Raw genomic sequence first — 19,856 nt, forward strand, 5'->3', positions numbered from 1 at the left:
AAGACTCTTGAGAGTCCCTTGGACTGCAAGGAGATCCAACCAGTCCATTCTGAAGGAGATCAGCCCTGGGATTTCTTTGGAAGGAATGATGCTGAAGCTGAAACTCCAGTACTTTGGCCACCTCATGCGAAGAGTTGACTCATTGGAAAAGACTCTGATGCTGGGAGGGATTGGGGGCAGGAGGAGAAGGGGACGACAGAGGATGAGATGGCTGGATGGCATCACTGACTCGATGGAGGTGAGTCTCAGTGAACTCTGGGAGTTGGTGATGGACAGGAAGGCCTGGTGTGCTGCGATTCATGGGGTCGCAAAGAGTTGGACACGACTGAGCGACTGATCTGATCTGATATATAAAAATTAACTGGAAATAGATCATAAAAGCTAAACGTAAAAGTTAAAATAATAAAACTCTTAGGAGAAAACAAAGGAAGAAACCTTTGTGACTTCTAGATTAAGAAATGAGCTAGATATGACATCAAGAGAACAAGAAACAGAAGAAAAAAACACACCGGCCTAACTTGTGCTTCAAAGGACACCATCAACAAAAAGAATAATCAACCCACAAAGTGGGAGAAAATACTTCCAATAACTGATCACAGACTTATATCCAGTATATATATATATTTTTAACTCTTACAAATCAATAAAAAGAAGATAAAAAGACTCCGCTGAAAAAAATTGGGAAACCACTTGGACATTTCACTGAAGAAGGCATATCAATGCTAACAAGCACATGAGAAGATGCTCAATATTATCAGTCATTGGGAAATGCAAGTAAAACTATATACAATGAAATGCCGCTACACATCTACTAGAATGGCCATAATTAAAAAGACAGGCAAGGATGTCAAGAAATTGGAACCCTCATACATTGCTGATGGGAAAGGAAAATGATACAGCCATTACAGAAAAGTGTTTGGCAGTGTATTAAATAGTTAAACATAAATATACCATACAACACAGCAATTCCATGCCTAAGTACCACAAAGAAATGAAAACATCAGCACAAAGGCTTACATGCTAATGTTCACAGCAGCATTATTCATAATTGCCCCAAACTGGAAACAATCCAAATGTCCATCCACTGCTGAATATATAAACTCAATGGAATTGCACTGATACATGCTACCGCATGGAGGAACCTCAAAAACATTACACTAAATGAAAGGAGACAGGTGCACAAGATTTCATACTGCATGATTCCATTAATATGAAAAGTCCAGAAAATGCAAATCTGTAGATAGATAAAGCAGATCAGTGGTTGCCTTGGAGCGAGAGAGGACTTTGCAAATAGCTTAAAAATATTCAAAGCTGGATTATGGTGACAGTTACTATACTAGTTTCCTATGCTACACAACAAGTTACCACTAACTTAGAGACTTATTAGAACAACACATTTATTATATCACAGTTTTTCACAGGTCAGAAGTCCAGGTATAGCTAAACTGAGTCTACCAAGGTGTGAGTCAGGCTACCTTCTCACCTGGAGTTCCAGGTCCCCTTTCAAGCTCACTCAGGTTGTTGCAGAACTCAGCTCCTTGCGGTTGAAGGACTGCAGCCACTCTTCTCCATAAGTAATTCACAACATGGATAGAAGCACCTTCAAAAACAGTGGGAGAGGTTCCCCTCTGAAGGGCCAGTCAGGATCATCTCCCTCTCCATCAGTTCATAACTGACTGACTTGGGACCCTGAACTACATCTGCAAAATCCCTTCACCTTTGCCATGTACTGTAACCTAATTATGGGCGTGCCATCCCATCTTATTCTCAGGCCTCACTTTCAGGGAGGGTATTTTACAGGGGAAAGAGTCTCCAAAGCCAGTTAGAATCTGCTTCCCATAGCTGCACAAGTTACAATTTTATTTTAAAAATCACTGAATTGTATATGTACTATGGATAGATTTTATGATATGTAAATGACACTTCGATACAGCTGTAAAAAAAATCCTGTGAAAAAAAAGTTGTCAATAGTACCATAATTCCATTTTTTATTTGGAATTTTCTACTTTTTTTTTTTATTAAATAAACTAAACCTTAGGACTACCTTCTGTAGGAAATAACAGGAAAAAATTTGCATTGATCAATCATGCTTTTTCTAATCTGTTACATCAGTTAATTCACAGTAACCACTTCACAGGGACACAGCAGTCAACTTTTCCACTAGTTGGGTTTGATTCCCCTGTCAGCCTTCTTAGTAATGAATGCAGGCTCACTCAATTCAAAGACTTCACATTTCCAAAGAGAACAGGGTTACTTCCCCACAAGAGTTTCCACTCTCTGATTTCTCCAACAGGGAGTAGTCCCATTTTGAGCTTCCCTCAAAGTATAGCAGCAATGTTGGGTCACATGAAGCCTCCACTTTGCCAGCTGCATACTGCTTGAAGTTTCATTCACCCAGAGGTCAGAAACTGTGAGTTCTGGGACTCTTCCTGGTGTCCCAGGAATGGCTTTGAAGTTGGGCTGCTCATGGTATTTTGTGTGCACTGAACTACTGCCTAAAACTGAGTTTCCTAACTTCAGTCTATTCTGAATTAAGAGCTTGCTGTATGTGTTATACACACACTGCAAGCCTGTGAAATCCGACTTCAGGTGCTGTCTGGACACCATGGAGCATTACAAATTCCCCAAGGGGATGACCAACAACAATCAACAGGATGGTTATCTTATAGGTGTGTAGTTCTCAAGTTTGAAACTTAACTGTTACTATAGAAATAAAATATAAAAGGAGCTGTCCATCTTGGAAAACAGAAACTCATTCAAGGGCTTTCTATTGAACATGGAAAGAACTCGTCTGCATAATTTGCTTTCTGTAAAAATAAAAAGCTTTCTTGGGAATGTGCCAGAGTTATCTGACTGTGTAACATATGAACCACCAATGTCTAAGCACATTTTAAAAAGTAACAATTTACATATTTTTTAAAATTAGGGTAATTTGCCTTCCACAAATCTATTGATGAAAATGATCACAACATCAAGTCATATGGAGAATCTGAAAAGCTTTATTCAATTATCTGAGGGCACAGTCCCATGATTTGAATATGCTATGGATTAGACTATCTGGTGGCTCAGACGGTAGTCTGCCTGCAATGTAGGAGACCCAGGTTCGATCCCTTGGTCAGGAAGATCTCCTGGAGAAGGGAATGGCTACCCACATCAATATTCTTGCCTGGAAAATCCCATGGACAGAAGAGCCTGACAGGCTACAGTCCGTGGGGTTGCAGAGAGTCGGACACGACTGAGTGACTAACTTGGTCAGACTTTCTACTTTACCTAAATAACATCTTCAGGATATGAAATGACACTTTTCCCTATACAAGTTTTTTAAGGGAAATGAAGGTTTCTCCCAGAAGTTTGGGTGATAATCTATAAGTCACCACATGCAGAAACTAAAATTCCATTCTTTGTCATTTCCCAAAGCAGGATAACATAGTAGTTCTTAGGAGATAAAATTATGGGATGGAGTCAGACTCCTTGGGTTAGAATCCCAGTTCTACACCTGAAGAGTTGTGCAATTCTTATCCATCACTTAAACCCCCTAAGCCTCTGTTCCTTCATCTGTAAAATGGGCAAAACAGCATATAGTAGGGATGGCAAACTATGGCCCACGGGGCAAACCTGGCCCATCACATAAAGGGTGATTTATGGGGTATAAGAATGCCACTCACTTACATATTGTCTATGACTCAGAAAGGCTGCATGACGTACGAAGTCCAAAATATTTACTCTTTGTTCCTTTACAGAAAGATTCTGTTGGCCTCTGACATAAAGGGCTGTCGTAAGATTAAAACCATAAAGACTAAATGAGATCACTCATGTAAGATGCTTTATATACATAAGCAACCAGTAAGATGATAAATGACAGGGATGACTGTCATTTATCAATGGTAAAATGTTGTAAAATCATTGTGCTTTCATTTCCTCAAATTCAGAGAGACATCTTTATATATATATATACACACACATATATATATATATATATATGTATCTCACCACAGGAGCAGGCTGCCCATGAAGCAATGCCTCAGGATCACAGGCTCGGCTCCTTTTTTGATGGAGGTGGCCGAGGTGGTTTGATAGCAGGATGTGAGATGCAGCTGTCAGGCAGGGCAGGGAACCCATGGGCCACAGACAGCAGCTGCTACGAGTCGTCCATGTCAAGTAACTGATACCCTGCCCCCTCCTTGATGGAGGCTCTCTTGGTCACAGATGTGTGACACACGCATATTTATCACTGGTCCCACTCCTAACTGGAGAGGGGACTGGAGAAGAAATGGGGAGGGCTGAAATTATGCTCAGATGATGAGCAGAGCCCTTCCCATTTTCCCTGGCAGTAACTGCTTTCCTATGATGCATTCTGTGCATCCAGAGTTGTTGGAAATGAGAGTGTTCAGTTCAGTTCAGTTCAGTCACTCAGTCGTGTCCAACTCTTTGCGACCCCATGGACTGCAGCACTCCAAGTCTTCCTGTCCATCACCAACTCTCAGAGTTTATTCAAACTCATGCCTTCCAACCATCTCATCCTCTGTCATCCCCTTCTCCTCCTGCCTTCAATCTTTCCCAGCATCAAGGTCTTTTCAGATGACTCAGTTCTTTGCATCAGAGAGTGTAGTTCTGAGCATAAAGTTTTAAGATGTGAGTTTAGTGTGACAAAACAAGTCAGAATAATAACGTGGACTTAAAAGGTAGTTCATTTATACTAGAACTGGCACTGCTAGGCCCATATTAACACATTTGCAAGGCTGCAGTCCATGGGGTCGCGAAGAGTCGGACACGACTGAGCGACTTCCTTTTCACTTTTCACTTTCATGCATTGGAGAAGGAAATGGCAGCCCACTCCAGTGTTCTCGCCTGGAGAATCCCAAGGACGGTGGAGCCTGGTGGGCTGCCGTCAATGGGGTCGCACAGAGTCGGACATGACTGAAGCGACTTAGCAGCAGCAGCAGCAGCAAGTACACTTTGGTTGACACCGAATGCTACAATGGTTCCCATAAATCTTTCAAACCACCATCATAAAATTGTGTTTCAAGGAAAATATTTAAAAGACCTAATGAGTTTATACTGAGAGGGTGATTTTCAGAAACAAACCACTCCTGCCCTCTGCTCCCTCAAGAGCCCTGGACATTTCACTCCATCCATTGGTACCTCATTGTCCTGAATGGAAAAGAGAAGCTGTAAGACCTGCAAAAGTGATAACAGCCTGATTCCAAATTATTTCCTGCTGGATACTCACAAGTTTTCATTAACCTTTCCTGACTCCAGAAGGAGACTGCAAATTGGCAAATAATTTACATATTAAAATGAAATTCCTGAATCACACAAACTCAGAGGTTGTAAAGTCCTTGGTGCTCATCCCAAGAACCCTCCTCCAAAATCATCTCACTGATATGATTTGAAACAAGTGGGCCCTTCTATGGATGAGGCAGTTCATTAATGCAGTACATATGGCACTAATAATTAGGATCACCGCCATGAAGGAGGGTTTCCCAGATGGTGCAGTGGTAAATAATCCACCAGCCAATGCAAGAGATGCAAGACAAGTGGGTTCAATCCCTGGGTCCAGAAGGTCCCCTGGAGAAGGAAATGGCAACCCATTCCAGTATTTTTGCCTGGGAAATCTCATGGACAGAGGGCATGGCCAGCTACAGTCCATGGGGTTTCAAAGAGTCAGACATGACCGAGCATGCATGAATGCCATGAAGGCACTTACCATCCAAGACAGACAAGACTGGCACTGGTGAAAGTGAAGAATTCACAGCAAGTGGACAGACATCATTAAGGATCAGCTTAAATGGCTTCCAAATTGCCAATTCATTCCAACTAATATTCAAGTTGATTAAAAGTGCTTGGCCATCCTGCTTCCTCAATTAGACAGACGTGCTGCCTAATGATAGTTAGCTGGAGAGTTCTCCACAGGGCCACTCTTCACCCTGTCCTGCTGAAGCAGCATGCCCACTGAGGCAGATTGGCACCTCAGTCACACCTTTGTTTTCCTCAGTAGCAGGAAATGTCAGCCACCACACTGTTTTTCAAGTCAAGAGATTTGTCCCAATTGGCAAGGAGCAGCCAGGGTACCTGCAGAGAGTTCCACAAAATAAGCCCCCTGAAGTTTTCAAGAGATGACAATTTACACAAGAAAGGCAGCCAAGTTGGAGTCAACCTGATTACACTCAAAAAAGAGTAATCCACTGATTAAACCACCAACTTCACATTTGTCCAGTGAATCAAATGAATACTCTCACCATTCCCAGTATTCCTGTGCTTTCTATACACATACTCCTTGGTACTGATGCTTTCGAACTGTGGTGTTGGAGAAGATTCTTGAGAGTCCCTTGGACAGCACAAGGAGGTCAAATCAGTCAATCCTAAAGGAAAACAACCCTGAATATTCATTGGAATGATGCTGAAGCTGAAGATCCAATATTCTGGCCACCTGATGCAAAGAGCTGACTCATTGGAAAAGACCCTGATGCTGGGAAAGATTGAAGGCAGGAGGAGAAGGGGATGACAGAGGATGAGATGGTTGGATGGCATCATCAACTCAATGGACATGAGTTTGAGCAAGCTCCAGGAGTTGGAGATGGACAGGGAAACCTGGTGTGCTGCAGTCCACGGGGTCCCAAAAAGTGGACACACCTGAGCAACTGAACAACAGCTCTTTGGTATACGAAGTAGACGCTGATAGATATAGATATGGACATAGACATGGGAAGGGGCTATATTTTCGCCCTTTCTTATTTGTAAGGGATAGACTTAGAAACAGGTGACTGTATTATCACATTCTGTACTGGTTTCCTAGGGCTGTGTCACAGAGTCACAGGCTGGGTGGCTTAAATGACAGATATCTACGGTCTCACAGTTCTGAAGGCTAGAAATTCAAGATCAAGGTGGCAGCAAGGTTGACTCTTTCTGACGGCTGTGGAAAAGAGTATGTTCCATGCACCCACCTGGCTTCTGGTGCTTTGCTGCAATTTCTGGTATTCCTCTGCTTGTAGGATCTCTGACTTCATCTCTACAAAGCTTTCTCCCACTGTGCCTGCCTCCAAACTTCCTCTTCTTATAAAGACACTACTCACTGAATTAGGACTCACTCTAATGACCTCATTTTAACTGTAACGACCCCATCTTCAAATAAGGTCACATTCTGAGACACTAAGAGTCAGGCCTTCAGCACATGAATCTGGGGTACATCCTTGACCTAGAACATGTTCCCATTTCTAAAGCTCCCACTTCAGCTCAATGAGGACTACTGTTTTTCAGCTTTACTGAGGTATAACTGACAAATAAAATTGTGAAATATTTAAGTGTGCATTGTGGTCATTTGATACATGTATATATCATGAAAGGATTTCCCTCATCTAGGTAATTAACATACCTATCACCTCACATATTTCCTTTGTGTGTGAGAGCATATACCTTCTATTCTCTTAGAAACAATGCAGTATTATCAACTACAGTTAGCATGTTATACATTAGATCCTCAGATTCTATTTGTCTTTCAGCTGAAAGGCTGTTCCCTTGCATTAATCTCTCCCTATATCCCCACCCCCAGCCCCTGGAAACCACTTTTCTACTCTGAGTCTGACTCTTTTTTTTAAAAGATTCTACATATAAGTCATATCATGCAGTATCTGTCTTTCTCCATCTGGATTATTTCACTTAGCATAATGTCCTTCAGATTCATCTATGCTATCACAAATGGCAGGATTTCCTTTATGGCTGAACAATATTCCACGTGTATATATATTGATACCACAATTTCTTTATCCATTCAATTGTTGATGGACAGGTAGTTTCCATTTCTTGGCTATTACGAATAATTCTGCAATAAACACTCACTAAAACCCACTAACTAGTTGGGAAAGACCATGCTGTAACTCAACTCACATCTTATTGAGTTGGAATATAAAGGAAAGTACAGATAGGAGTACTCAATAGCCAACCCCAAAGGAGAAAGTTCTATTTTTAAAGCTTCAGCCTGAGCTCTCCTGATCTGTTTCCCACACTAGCCTTTTTCCACTTTGCATTTCAGTACTGTATGCCTCACTTCTGATTTCTTCCAGTTCAGAGGGTGAAAATCAATCTCAAAAAGTGCCTCAGCTCAATCAATGTGCAGCCACCCAGAGACCTCTGGAGAGAAGTGGCGAGCACCAGCTTCAGACAGTGAAGGGAAGGAAAGCCCTGTGCAAATCTGGAATTGCCAGCTGCCAGAAAAGGCAGAAAATTACAGAGGAACTCTTTGGGTCACAAGGATGTCATTTAGGGCTCCACAGTGGCAATTTCAAAAATGGCACCCTTCTGGATGGAGTGATTTCATCTGCCTGCTCAACTGTTTAATTGAGATCCAGGAAACAAATTATAATCATACAGAATCCAGGTATGAAATTATGAATGCGGGATTTTCCACGGTCTAGACTTCATTGTTTATGTCCTGAAACAGGGTGGGGGACAAAATCCCTTGAATTTTCTCCAACCAAAGATCCACTTGACATTTTGCAACATTCATGGATTCAGTTATTTATTCATACATTCATTCATTCATCAAACATGGGGACTTGTGCATACACATTACCATGCATGAGAAATGCAGCTGAGGTTCCTCATGGAACAGAACACTGGGCTTCCATGCGTAGAAGACTGTGTAAGGCTGACAGAATTCTATTATGAGCAAAGCCAAAAATGCCTGGGTTATCTGGATGACAATTTTGTTATCAGCTTTCCTTTTTCATGAAAGAATTGGGCCTCTCAATGTTATCAAGAGCAAATATCAAATATTCTCATACAATCAAGGCAGTTCCCCTCACCTACCACCTGTCTACCTCTTCACTGATTTTTATTTAGCCTTATTTGCTTGAGTTCCACTTGGTATTAGTATCTATCATGTTCTTTATTCATCTACTTTTTAGATAGTCTTGAAAAACTATTTGTGAATTCAACTTTGATAGGAGCAAATGCACTCCAGTATTCTTGCCTGGAGAATCCCCTAGATAGAGGGGCCTAGCAGGCTACAGTCCATGGGGTCACACAGAGTTGGACAGGACTGAGTGACTAGTGTGTGCACACACACGCACACACACACACACACTCACACACACACACTCATCATATCATCCTTGTGCAAAGTGAAAAATCTTCTTTAACCTTAATAATCACCCCAAATATGCTTGGCAAGTTCCCATTTTCATATATCTAATTTTCTCTAGCTGGAGCCATCTGTATATAGAGGAACAAAAAGCTGGAGAGAAGAGATGATCTCACGAAGAATTTAACTGTGTTATGCTGAAAGAACTAACCTTTTGACTCCTGGTGAATTCTGTTCAATGTCTTTTTTCCCCAAAATAAATAATGTACTATCAGTTTTTGTTTTTCAGAGTGACCTATGAGTTATTTCTATTTTCTAATGTCAAGTTACTTCAGTGACCTAAAGTGCCAAAATAAAATCTTTTTAAAATATTTAGAAAGGAGGGGATGGATAAATCAAGAGTTTGGGATCAACATATAACACCACTATGTATAAAACAGGCAAAGAGCAAGGACCTAATGTATAGCATCGGGAATCAAACTCGATATCTTGTAATAATCTATAATGGAAAAGAATATAAAATATATATATATATATATATATATACGAATCGTTTTGCTACATACCTAAAACTAACACAACACTGTAAATCAACTATATTTAAATTTAAAAAATTATAAATATATTTGGTATTGGATGCTATGGAGATTAGTCTCCATTAGCCAAGCAATTGACACAAACATTTTTATTCTCCTTTCTCCTTTTCAGATTTTATGAATAAGTTATTCTCTTTCGATCACTCTTTCATTCTCTCCTCATTACCTAAAATGTCTCTCGCTCCTTCTGCCAGAGGAGACTTCTCTGGGATGTCACAATTCTCACCTGAGCCTTCCTTCCATTTGAATTCTTCATACTCACTAATCTCGACTCTTCCAATCCCAGTCCAAGCAAATAAACCTGACCGCAAATTCCCACCTTCCCTGCTGTTTAATGAGTTCCCTCAGAGTTTGGGGACAGCAATAAGCCCTTAATGTATTATACCTTCCAGTATGATTTTGTACCACGGTAACTCTTACTAGAAACACATACAGAGCCGTGGAGCTTTTAAACCCTATCCCAACTATGAAAATGCAAGTTACCTTAAAATCTATTAATATGAGACATACAAAGTATATATCATGATTTATGTAAAATACAACATGTGGTTTAAGTTATATAATCAAATCTGAAGTCAATTCACTTTTGTTTATATTACACTATTAATTATCTCTAAATTTTTATTTTACTGTTTTGTTCATATTACCATCATTTCATCATTATTCTGCTAACAGCAGAACTCTTCATTTGAATGTATTAAATGTATATAAAAAGGCTTTTCACTATCATGCTACTAACCATCAGAACAAAACTATATCATCAAGTCATTTAAACGGTCACAGGAACTCTGTGCTCAGTACTCTGTAACAGCCTAAATGGGAAAATAATTTGGAAAAGAATAGATACATGTATATGTATAATTGAATTATTTTGCTGTACACCTGAAACTAACACATTATGAATGAACTATAATATAAAATAAAACATTTTAAAAATCACAAATTACCCACAAATTATTTCAATAACCCTGACTTTCCAGTAGCTATATGATTATTCCAGTTATATACACAGCTGACTTCTCCTTCAGAAATATTCTAAATCAGATGCTCCTGACCAAACTGAATGAGGAAACCACGTACTGTGTTAAAAACTTCAATAGAACCTATAATGGTGATGGACTCCTACAAGAAGCAGAAAGCTGAAATCACTCTGCATAAATACACTCATATAGGAAACAGCACTGAATAGTCAATATTTAGGCCCGATTTATCTTGTCATATACCACAACAATCAATACCAAAACACTGTAATGAGATTTTACAAGGGACGCTGATTGGGCATTTCTGTGTTTATTTCACTGGAGCCTAGCGGGGAAGGGGCAGGACAGCCAGAGTATTTGCAATGCAATTAGTGGAGGACCAGTGCATCTGAGTGTATGCCAGACGCAGGGGCCTCCCCTAATTCACGCGGCCCAGCGTGTTAATGGGGTGCACAACATCGAACTGAACTTCCTACAGTTTGACAACTTTTGTCAGTTAACTAGATGTTTACCGAGTGCCTAGCTTCAGCACTCAACATCTAGCTCTCTGGATGTGGTTCCAGCACCATCTGTCACTTAAGCTTCCCCAGATTCAAAAATTTCAATTCAAACTAATCTACTCGGCACTCTAACTGAAGCTATAATTCAAACTTCAACATGAAGCTTGAATTCCTTTTCAGTGTTCTTCAACTTTGACCCAGCTCCCCCCGCCCCTCCTTCGCTGAAAAGGGCCAAGACAACAGCCCAGCAAGTGGGGCAGGCAAAACAGACCTCCTTTGTTCACTTCTGTCCTTTCAGCTCCCTATTGAGGTGAGGGACTGAAAAGCCGCACAGGGCTCTGGAAGGCAGCGGCGCACCAGCTCCAGCCATCCCTCCTCAAAGACCCAAAAGCTCCAGGACGAAACACTTTCGACAGTCCATTTTTACCTTAAAGGCATAACGAATGGAAGATTACTACATTTCCCCTTCCCTTTCCCTTGAGAGAGAATCTGTTAAGGATGTTTAACAGGAGTTTGGAATGTTCGTCCAAAATGTATGCTGTAAATCACACCATTCAAACGCCAGGGGCACTGAAAAGTGGCATGAAATTAGCTTTAAAGTTGAAATTTGGAGAAACGATCAGTCCGCGTCGAATACATCTACTGAATTTTTTGAATGCTCTCAGCCCACTTGAGAAAGATAAATCAAATTCACTGCATATTACACAGTTGAAGACCTCCTACAGGATTCCCTCAGATGGCCTTGGGAATCTATTTTCTTGATTCCAGAGGACTTTAAACCAATACGCCACGCACATCAGAAAATTCAAATACATGTATGAATATGGATGTATACTCAAAATATTCTTTCCAGCCCTTCCTATCATCATTTAATAAGAAGAATCTTTTTAATTCTTATTTTATTTTTTTATTTTCATTTATTTATTTGGCGGCATTGGGTCTTAGTTGAAGCACATGGGCTTAGCTGTCCCACAGTATGTGGGATCTTAGTTTCCAGACTAGGGATCAAACCTGCATCCTCTGCATTAAAAGGCGGATTCTTAATCACTGGACCACCTGGGAAGTCCCAAGAAGAAAGTTTTAAGTATCATTTTCACTGGATAGTAATGTGTCCTTTCACTTTCATGTGAATTAAACAACGCTTTAGCAGGGAACAATATGGAAGATAACCAGGAAACAATTAAGACAGGGCAAGATTTGTTTGTCATTCCTGTTTTTAAACAGAATAAGCCATTTGAACAGTATGTGGAGTAGATAAGAATTTGTAGGTTTATTCCCTTTATCACTGGCACTTCTTTTCTTAAATTAATTAATTTATTTTAATTGGAGGCTAATTATTTTATAGCTTTGTACTGGTTTTTGCCATATATTGACATGAATCAGCCACGGGTATACCTGTGTCCCCCCATCCCAAACCCGCTCCCACCTCCCTCCCCATCCCATCCCTCTGGGTTGTCCCAGTGCACCAGCTTTGAGTGCCCTGCTTCATGCATCGAACTTGGACTGGTCATCTATTTCACAGATGTTAATGTACATGTTTCAATGTTATTCTCTCAAATCATCCCACCCTCGCCTTCTCCCACAGAGTCCAAAAGTCTGTTTTTTATATCTGTGTCTCCTTTGCTGTCTTGTATATAAGGTCATCGTTACCATCTTTCTAAATTCCATATATATATGTTAATATACTGTATTGGTATTTTTCTTTCTGACTTACTTCACTCTGTATAAAAGGCTCCAGTTTCATCCACCTCATTAGAACCAACTCAAATGCATTCTTTTTAATAGCTGAGTAATATTCCACCGTGTATATGTATCACAGCTTCCTTATCCATTAGTCAGCCAATGGACATCTAGGTTGCTTCCAGGTCCTGGCTATTGTAAACAGTGCTGCAATGAACATCAGGGTACATGTGTCTCTTTCAATTCTGGTTTCCTTGGTGTGTACGCCCAGCAGTGGGATTGCTGGGTCATATGGCAGTTCTATTTCCAATTTGTTAAGGAATCTCCACACTGTTCTCCATAGTGGCTGTACTAGTTCGCATACCCACCAACAGTGTACAAGGGTTCCCTTTTCTCCACACCTTCTCCAGCATTTATTGTTTGTAGACTTGTTGATGGCAGCCATCCTGACCGGCGTGAGATGGTACCTTATTGTGGTTTTGATTTGCATTTCTCTGATAACGAGTGATGTTGAGCATCTTTTCATGTGTTTGTTAGCCATCTGTATGTCTTTTTTGTAGAAATGTCTATTTAGGTCTTTGGCCCATTTTTTGATTGGGTAGTTTATTTTTCTGGTATTGAGCTGCATGAGCTGTCTGTATATTTCTGAGATTAATTGTCAGTTGCTTCATTTGTTATTATTTTCTCCCATTCTGAAGGCTGTCTTTTCACTTTGCTTATAGTTTCCTTCATTGTGCAAAAGCTTTTAAGTTTAATTAGGTCCCATTTGTTTATTTTTGCTTTTATTTCCATTACTCTGGGAGCTGGGTCATAGAGGATCTTGCTGTGATTTATGTCAGAGAGTGTTCTGCCTATGTTTTTCCTCTAGGAATTTTATAGTTTCTGTTCTTACATTTCGATCTTTAATCCATTTTGAGTTTATTTTTGTGTATGGTGTTAGAAAGTGTTCTAGTTTCATTCTTTTACAGGTGGTTGACCAGTTTACCCAGCACCACTCATTCAAGAAATTGTCTTTTCTCCACTCTATATTTTTGCCTCCTTTGTCAAAGATAAGGTGCCCATAGGTGCATGGATTCATCTCTGGGCTTTCCATTTTGTTCCACTGATTTATATTTCTGTTTTTGCCTGGTACTTCTTATATTCACTAGATTTTCAGTCACTTGAGGGAAACCCTGTATAAGACTTTTAAAAATTAACCTTTTCTCATTTGAAATTTCAAGCTTGTAGGCCAATAAAATAGGTCAATGACACTGACACCACATCTTCCTTATTAGCTCAGCTATGCAATTATAATTGGGTGGTGAGTTTACTGTCACCTTTGAAGATTCTGTGGTGGGGAGAAATGCCTAATACAGACTTGTAATTGACAACTCAGGCACATCCCTAAACAGTCAGCATACTGTCTTTCTGTTTCCAGATATGAGGCAAATGTGCTCTTCATCTGGGTTACAATAATGGTGTCAAATTTTTTAATAAAATAAAAGCATACTAATATGGAATCTAAGGGAAAGTTGCTCTCTTTGAAACTCCATGGAATTCTCCAGGCCAGAACGCTGGAGTGGGTAGTCTTTCCCTTCTCCAGGGGGTCTTTCCAACCCAGGGATCGAACCCAGGTCTCCTGCATTGCAGGTGGATTCTTTTCCAGCTGAGCCACAGGGGAAGCCCAACATGGAATCTAACCTCAGAGCAAAATCACTTAGGACAAGAGAACTATAGACATATAATACTCTAATTCAACAGTTTTTTTAAAAAATCACATAAATGTGTGTCTCCAAGGCTGGTTTCTCCTGGACTAAGACACAAATCCCACAGCATCCATTTCGTGCTCTGCACAAAGTATAGGCTCAATTAACACTTGGAAGGAACCACACATTTCCTTATTGGTAAACAATAAACCATTAAGTTATAAAACACTGAGTAGCTTATTCATAATACATGTCATATTAACTTATGCCTTTCAAAAGTAACAGTTATAGTTCTTTACACCCATGAGGCTGGCTAATATCAACAAAAGAGAATGTATGTGTCAGTGAAGATGCAGAAATACTGAACTCTTATGCACTGCTCCTGGAAATGTAAAATGTAAAACAGCTGCCATGGAAAACAGTGGTTCTGCAAAACATTAAAGTAGAACTACCACACGACTGAGCAATCTTACTTCTGGGTATATACCCAAAAGAAATGAAGGTAGTGATTCAAAAAGATAGATCTATACACCCATGTTCAAGGCAGTATTATTTACAATAGCCAAAACATGCAAGCAGCCTAATGCATTGACAGATGTATTTAAAAAAACACCGTATGTACATACAATGGAATATTATTCAGTTTTTAAAAAGGTAGGAAATTCTGACACATGGATGAGCCTTGAAGACATTATGCTAAGTGACTTAAGCCTGTAGAAAAATACAGATACTGTATGATTCCACTCATGAGGTAATCAGGGTGTCCAATGCAAAGACAGATAGTAGAATGATATTCAACAAGAGCTGGCAGGGGGCACGGGGAGTTACTGTTTTAATGGACAAAGAGTTTCAGTTTGGGAAGACGAGAAAAGTTCTGGGGATGGACAGGGGTGATGGTGCTAGTGGTAAAGAACCCGCCTGCCAATGCAGGAGACGTAAGAGACACAGGTTCGATCCCTGGGTCGGGAAGATCCTCTGGAGGAAGGCATGGTAAGCCCTCCAGTATTCTTGCCTGGAGAATTCCATGGACAGAGGAGCCTGGCGGGCTACAGTCCATGGGGTCGCAAAGAGTCGGACACGAATGAAGTGACTTAGCACATCACAGCACAGATGGCTGCACAGCAATGTGAACTAACTGATGCCACTAAGCCCCCACAGTTAAAAATGGTTAAAACAGTAGATTTTATGTTAAATATATATAAACACCACAATAAAAAAGTAACAGCAAATAAATTCACGTTTTCTACAAATATCTTGCATTTGCTCCCCCCATCTAAAGACAACCTGACATTGAACATGTTAGCGTTGCTAAAACTGGAGGCAGAGCCATTCCCATATTTTCTCCATGCCACCCTCTCCTTCATATTTTGAGAGGGGAAATCAACATTCATCAGTTCCTTGTGGCACATTTTCTTGTTCTTAGAAACTTTAGCCTTTGATGCCAATAAAGACTCTTTCAAACCAAAGGGCCTTTTCATTTTTCTGGGTGGACAAAGGTTAAATAAAATGTGCCACTGGATTCTTGCCCCTAGCATCTCTGGAAGCTAGCAGAGACCTGCCTTCTCCTAGGTCCTCACCTGGAAGGAAAGTTCTGGGTTCCTTGAGGTGGGGGAAACATGAAACATAAAAGCAAAGGTGCTTCTAAATGTATTTTGTAAATTCCAATCATTCCAAACCATCTCAGCCCTGGTGATTCAGAGAGTAAAGAATCTGCAATGCAGGAGACCCATGTTCAGTCCCTGAATTGGGAAGATCCGCTGGAGAAGGGAATGGCAACCCACTCCAGTATTCTTGCCTGGAGAATCCCCATGGACAGAGAAGCCTGGCGGGCTACAGTCCATGGGGTTGCACAGAGTCTGACATGACTGAGCGACTAACAAACACACACTAGTACTTGAAGCCTGACTCAAGCAGTCTTTGGATACAAACAGACAAAATGTCCTATAAAAGAATACCCAAGGAGCTCCATATTCTAGTTGAATCTGCTATGGGTTACCATGCTTCTCAGATGGGAAATGTTCTTTGGAAATGAGGATGAGACTCCAAAGGCGGCTGGCAGAGGCAGCAAATTGATGTTATGGACTGAACTGTGGCCCCCAAAGCCATCTGTTGAAGCCCTGATGCTCAATGTGACTGTATTTGGAGATAGGGCACTTTTAGGAGGTCATTAAGGTAAAATGGGGCTTCTTTGGTGGCTCAGTTGGTAAAGAATCCTCCTGCGATACAGGGGATTGCTTACAGCACAGGAGACCCAAGTTCAATCCCTGGGTCTGGAAGTTCTCCTAGAGAAGAAAATGACAACCTACTCCAGTATTCTTGCCTGGAAAATCCCATGGACAGAGGAGCCTGGTGGGCTACAGTTCACGGGGTTGCAAAGAGTTGGACATGACTTAAGAGACTAAGCCACAAGGTGAAATGAGATTATATGGGTGGGGTCCTAACTCAATAGGTTCCACGGCCTTATAGGAGAGGAAGAGAGGGAACTCTTCATAGGTGCAGTCTGAGGAAAGGGTATATTCGCACACAGGGAGCCATCTGCCAGCCAGGAAAACAGCTCTGACCAGAACCCAGGCTGACACTCTGGTCTCGGACTTCTAGACTCTAGAACATCTATAAGAGCATGAATGTCTGTTTATGAGCTGCCCAATCTATGTGCTTTGTACAGCAGCCCAAGCTAACTAAGACAAAGACCTTATGATCTCATGGTGAGACAATCAGGAATTAAAAGCCTGGTGTCTTGGAGGTTACCCTTAGGGGAACGTAATGACCGGTAGGAGCCACAAGAGGGCTTTCTTGGACCTTCATAAAGGTCTGTTGCTTGATTTGAACACAGTTACACCGTGTATTCAGTCTATGCAAGTTTATCAACTGTATATTATGATACATGGGAAAAGAATCTGTGTAAGTCTGTAGCCATAAATGATAAAAACCAGTATTAGTCTCCCTGAGGGCAGGAGCTCTGCTTTACTCAACACTGCATCCCCAGGGCTTAGGACAGCAGGCCACACACTCAGTAAATGTGAATAAATGAATGAATGAATGAAAGTATCTCTTTACCAGAAAAGCTTCATGAGGGGGGCCATTAAATAGCTCCCTTGTACATACACTACATCATTTCCACAGGTTCTATTTCTATTTAACTGATCATACAAGGAAAACTATCCTACATGAAAGAATTATTTGAAATATTCTTAAGGAAATTTTCTACAGTCCAAGTGTACACATTCTTAGCACCCTCTCACCCTCCTGAAGCACTCACACCCAACGCATTCTCACATCAGCCTCACCGGAAGTACCATTTCCGAAGATGACTTTGCTTTTCATTTACTGTCCCTGCTGTGTTGTAAGTAGACTGGCCTACAGCCCAAAGACCTCACCACTACCCTATGTTAATCGGCTGGGTGACCTCTCTGAGCCCCACTGTATTCATTTGGAAACCCAAAGGTTAAGGAACAGTGTTTCCTTACAGCTCTGAAATTCCTGAATTGCCTGAAATGTTTAGCAACTTTCCTGTAACAAAGTAAAAGGCAAATTGAAAAAAAGACCATGAGTCAGTAGGATTAAGAAAGCAAAATGAATTCATTTTTCCAATTGGTCAGTCAATTACAATCATCCTAAAAGCTATTCCAGGAAGAACTGATTTCACTTTCCTTCAAATTCTTGTTTCTTTCAGTCAACAAGGAGCATCTTTATAAATGTGCCCCAGTCATACACTTAGGATAGCTAACGCTTTCCTAAGATTCTACACTAGGGTCTTATTCAAAATCAACACCCAATTTGAGGAGGAAAACTGCCACAGTCAAAAGATTCAAGGCTGGGGACCTGAAATCGAAATGTATGTATGCCAAATGGAAACGTTTGCCTTTTCTTCAAGTTTTCTTAAAAATTCTGATGTGCCAGGAACCTCTCAGCCTCTCTGGAATCGCAAGGGGTCATAGTCACTAAGAACAGTCCAGTGACTGTAACTGGTTGTACTGTGGGTTAACAGCCAAGTACTTAAAAGCTAACAGAAATAAAGGAACATGTAAAGGAATTGAGGGGCAATACAGTGCAGTAAAAAAGGCTATTTCACAGTACAATTCACTGAATTACAATATTGACTGCTACTAGGAGGTCTGCAGGGGCCAGAATTAAATGGGCTTACAATATGTCCTTGATTTTGAACACTGGGTGATTTTAGGCTTCCCCTAAACTGATGACAAGCTTCCAAAAGGCCACATTTTCAGTCCTGGATGGACAAAAAGCTAATCCTTGCTTCCTCATTTCCTAGCTATGTGGCCTTGGGAAAGTTACTTGACCTGTCTCCAGTCTCCTAATTTTTAACATGTGGCTGCTGTGAAAATTGAGATGATAGATACATGTAACATGCACAGCGCCCCGCACCTCCGACGCGCGCTCAGACTCTCATTACCCGTAAAGATCAAAGTATCCAATTGCCTAAATCCACTTCAGTACTTCTGGCAGGTCTCATTTACTCGTAAGCTATTATTACAATATTTTAATAACAGGGCACGGTTAGCAAAAACAGTGTGAACCAAAGTAGCCCAACCTCCTTCCATACGTTTGTATTCAGTGGCTACTGTGTTCCTTCCTGGAGAGCCCCAGGGGGAGCTGCTGGTGCATAACTGTCTCCCGACGCACGACTCTCTCCTCCATCTCTTCTCGCTAGCGCCTGGGGCAAGGAGAGGTCCCGAGAGGTCCCATCCCTCAGAGCTGCACCTCTGCGCCTTAACCACGCGGGATCAGGAAGGAAAAGAACACTTTGCTCTTAGGACTGACTGCTCTGCGCTGGATGCAGTCTCTGGCTGGAACTGCTAGAGTGAAAACGACAGGAGAGGCTGGGTGGGAAAGGCACGCCAGCGCTAGGCGCCCTCCCCTTCGCTCGCAACTGCGCAAGGACGGCCCCCCGGAGAGCGCGGGGGACAGAAGATGCTGCTGCGGTCCGGGTGGCGGGCGGGAGGGGAGGTGACCGGGAGGGGAGGGGAGCGTCTTGCTTACCAACCTGACCCCTCTCCACCCCTCCCAACCCCCTCGCACCGGGTCCAGAGAGAACCCTCCGGCGGTGCTTGCTGCCCAGAGTACCCAGCTCTGGGAGAAATGACTCCTTGCACAGCGGCACCCGGGTTCCCCCTCTGCGCACGGGCAGATGCGGGCAGGGAATGGCTGGGCTGCTGTATGGCCGGGGACTCGCGCTCTGCGGCGCCCACCCGCACGACATGCCCAGTGCCGGGGGCGGTGCGCTGCACAGATGGCGCTCGCCGGGAGATGGATGCTCCGAGCCGGTGGTGACGGCCAGCTCAACACAACATCCCGGAGCGAAGCTGTTGCCAGATCCC

General features: G+C 41.7%; 1 protein-coding gene across 8 annotated transcripts in view; it reads right to left on the reverse strand.

Annotated features, from left to right (window-relative positions):
* NRCAM (neuronal cell adhesion molecule) overlaps nt 1-19,856 on the reverse strand; it is a 316,273-nt gene that overhangs the window by 295,392 nt on the left and 1,025 nt on the right. The window lies entirely within an intron of this gene.

The sequence above is a fragment of the Bison bison genome, unplaced genomic scaffold, assembly GCF_000754665.1.
Source record: "Bison bison bison isolate TAMUID 2011002044 unplaced genomic scaffold, Bison_UMD1.0 scf7180017864162, whole genome shotgun sequence".
In the NCBI taxonomy this organism is placed as follows: Eukaryota; Metazoa; Chordata; class Mammalia; order Artiodactyla; family Bovidae; genus Bison; species Bison bison.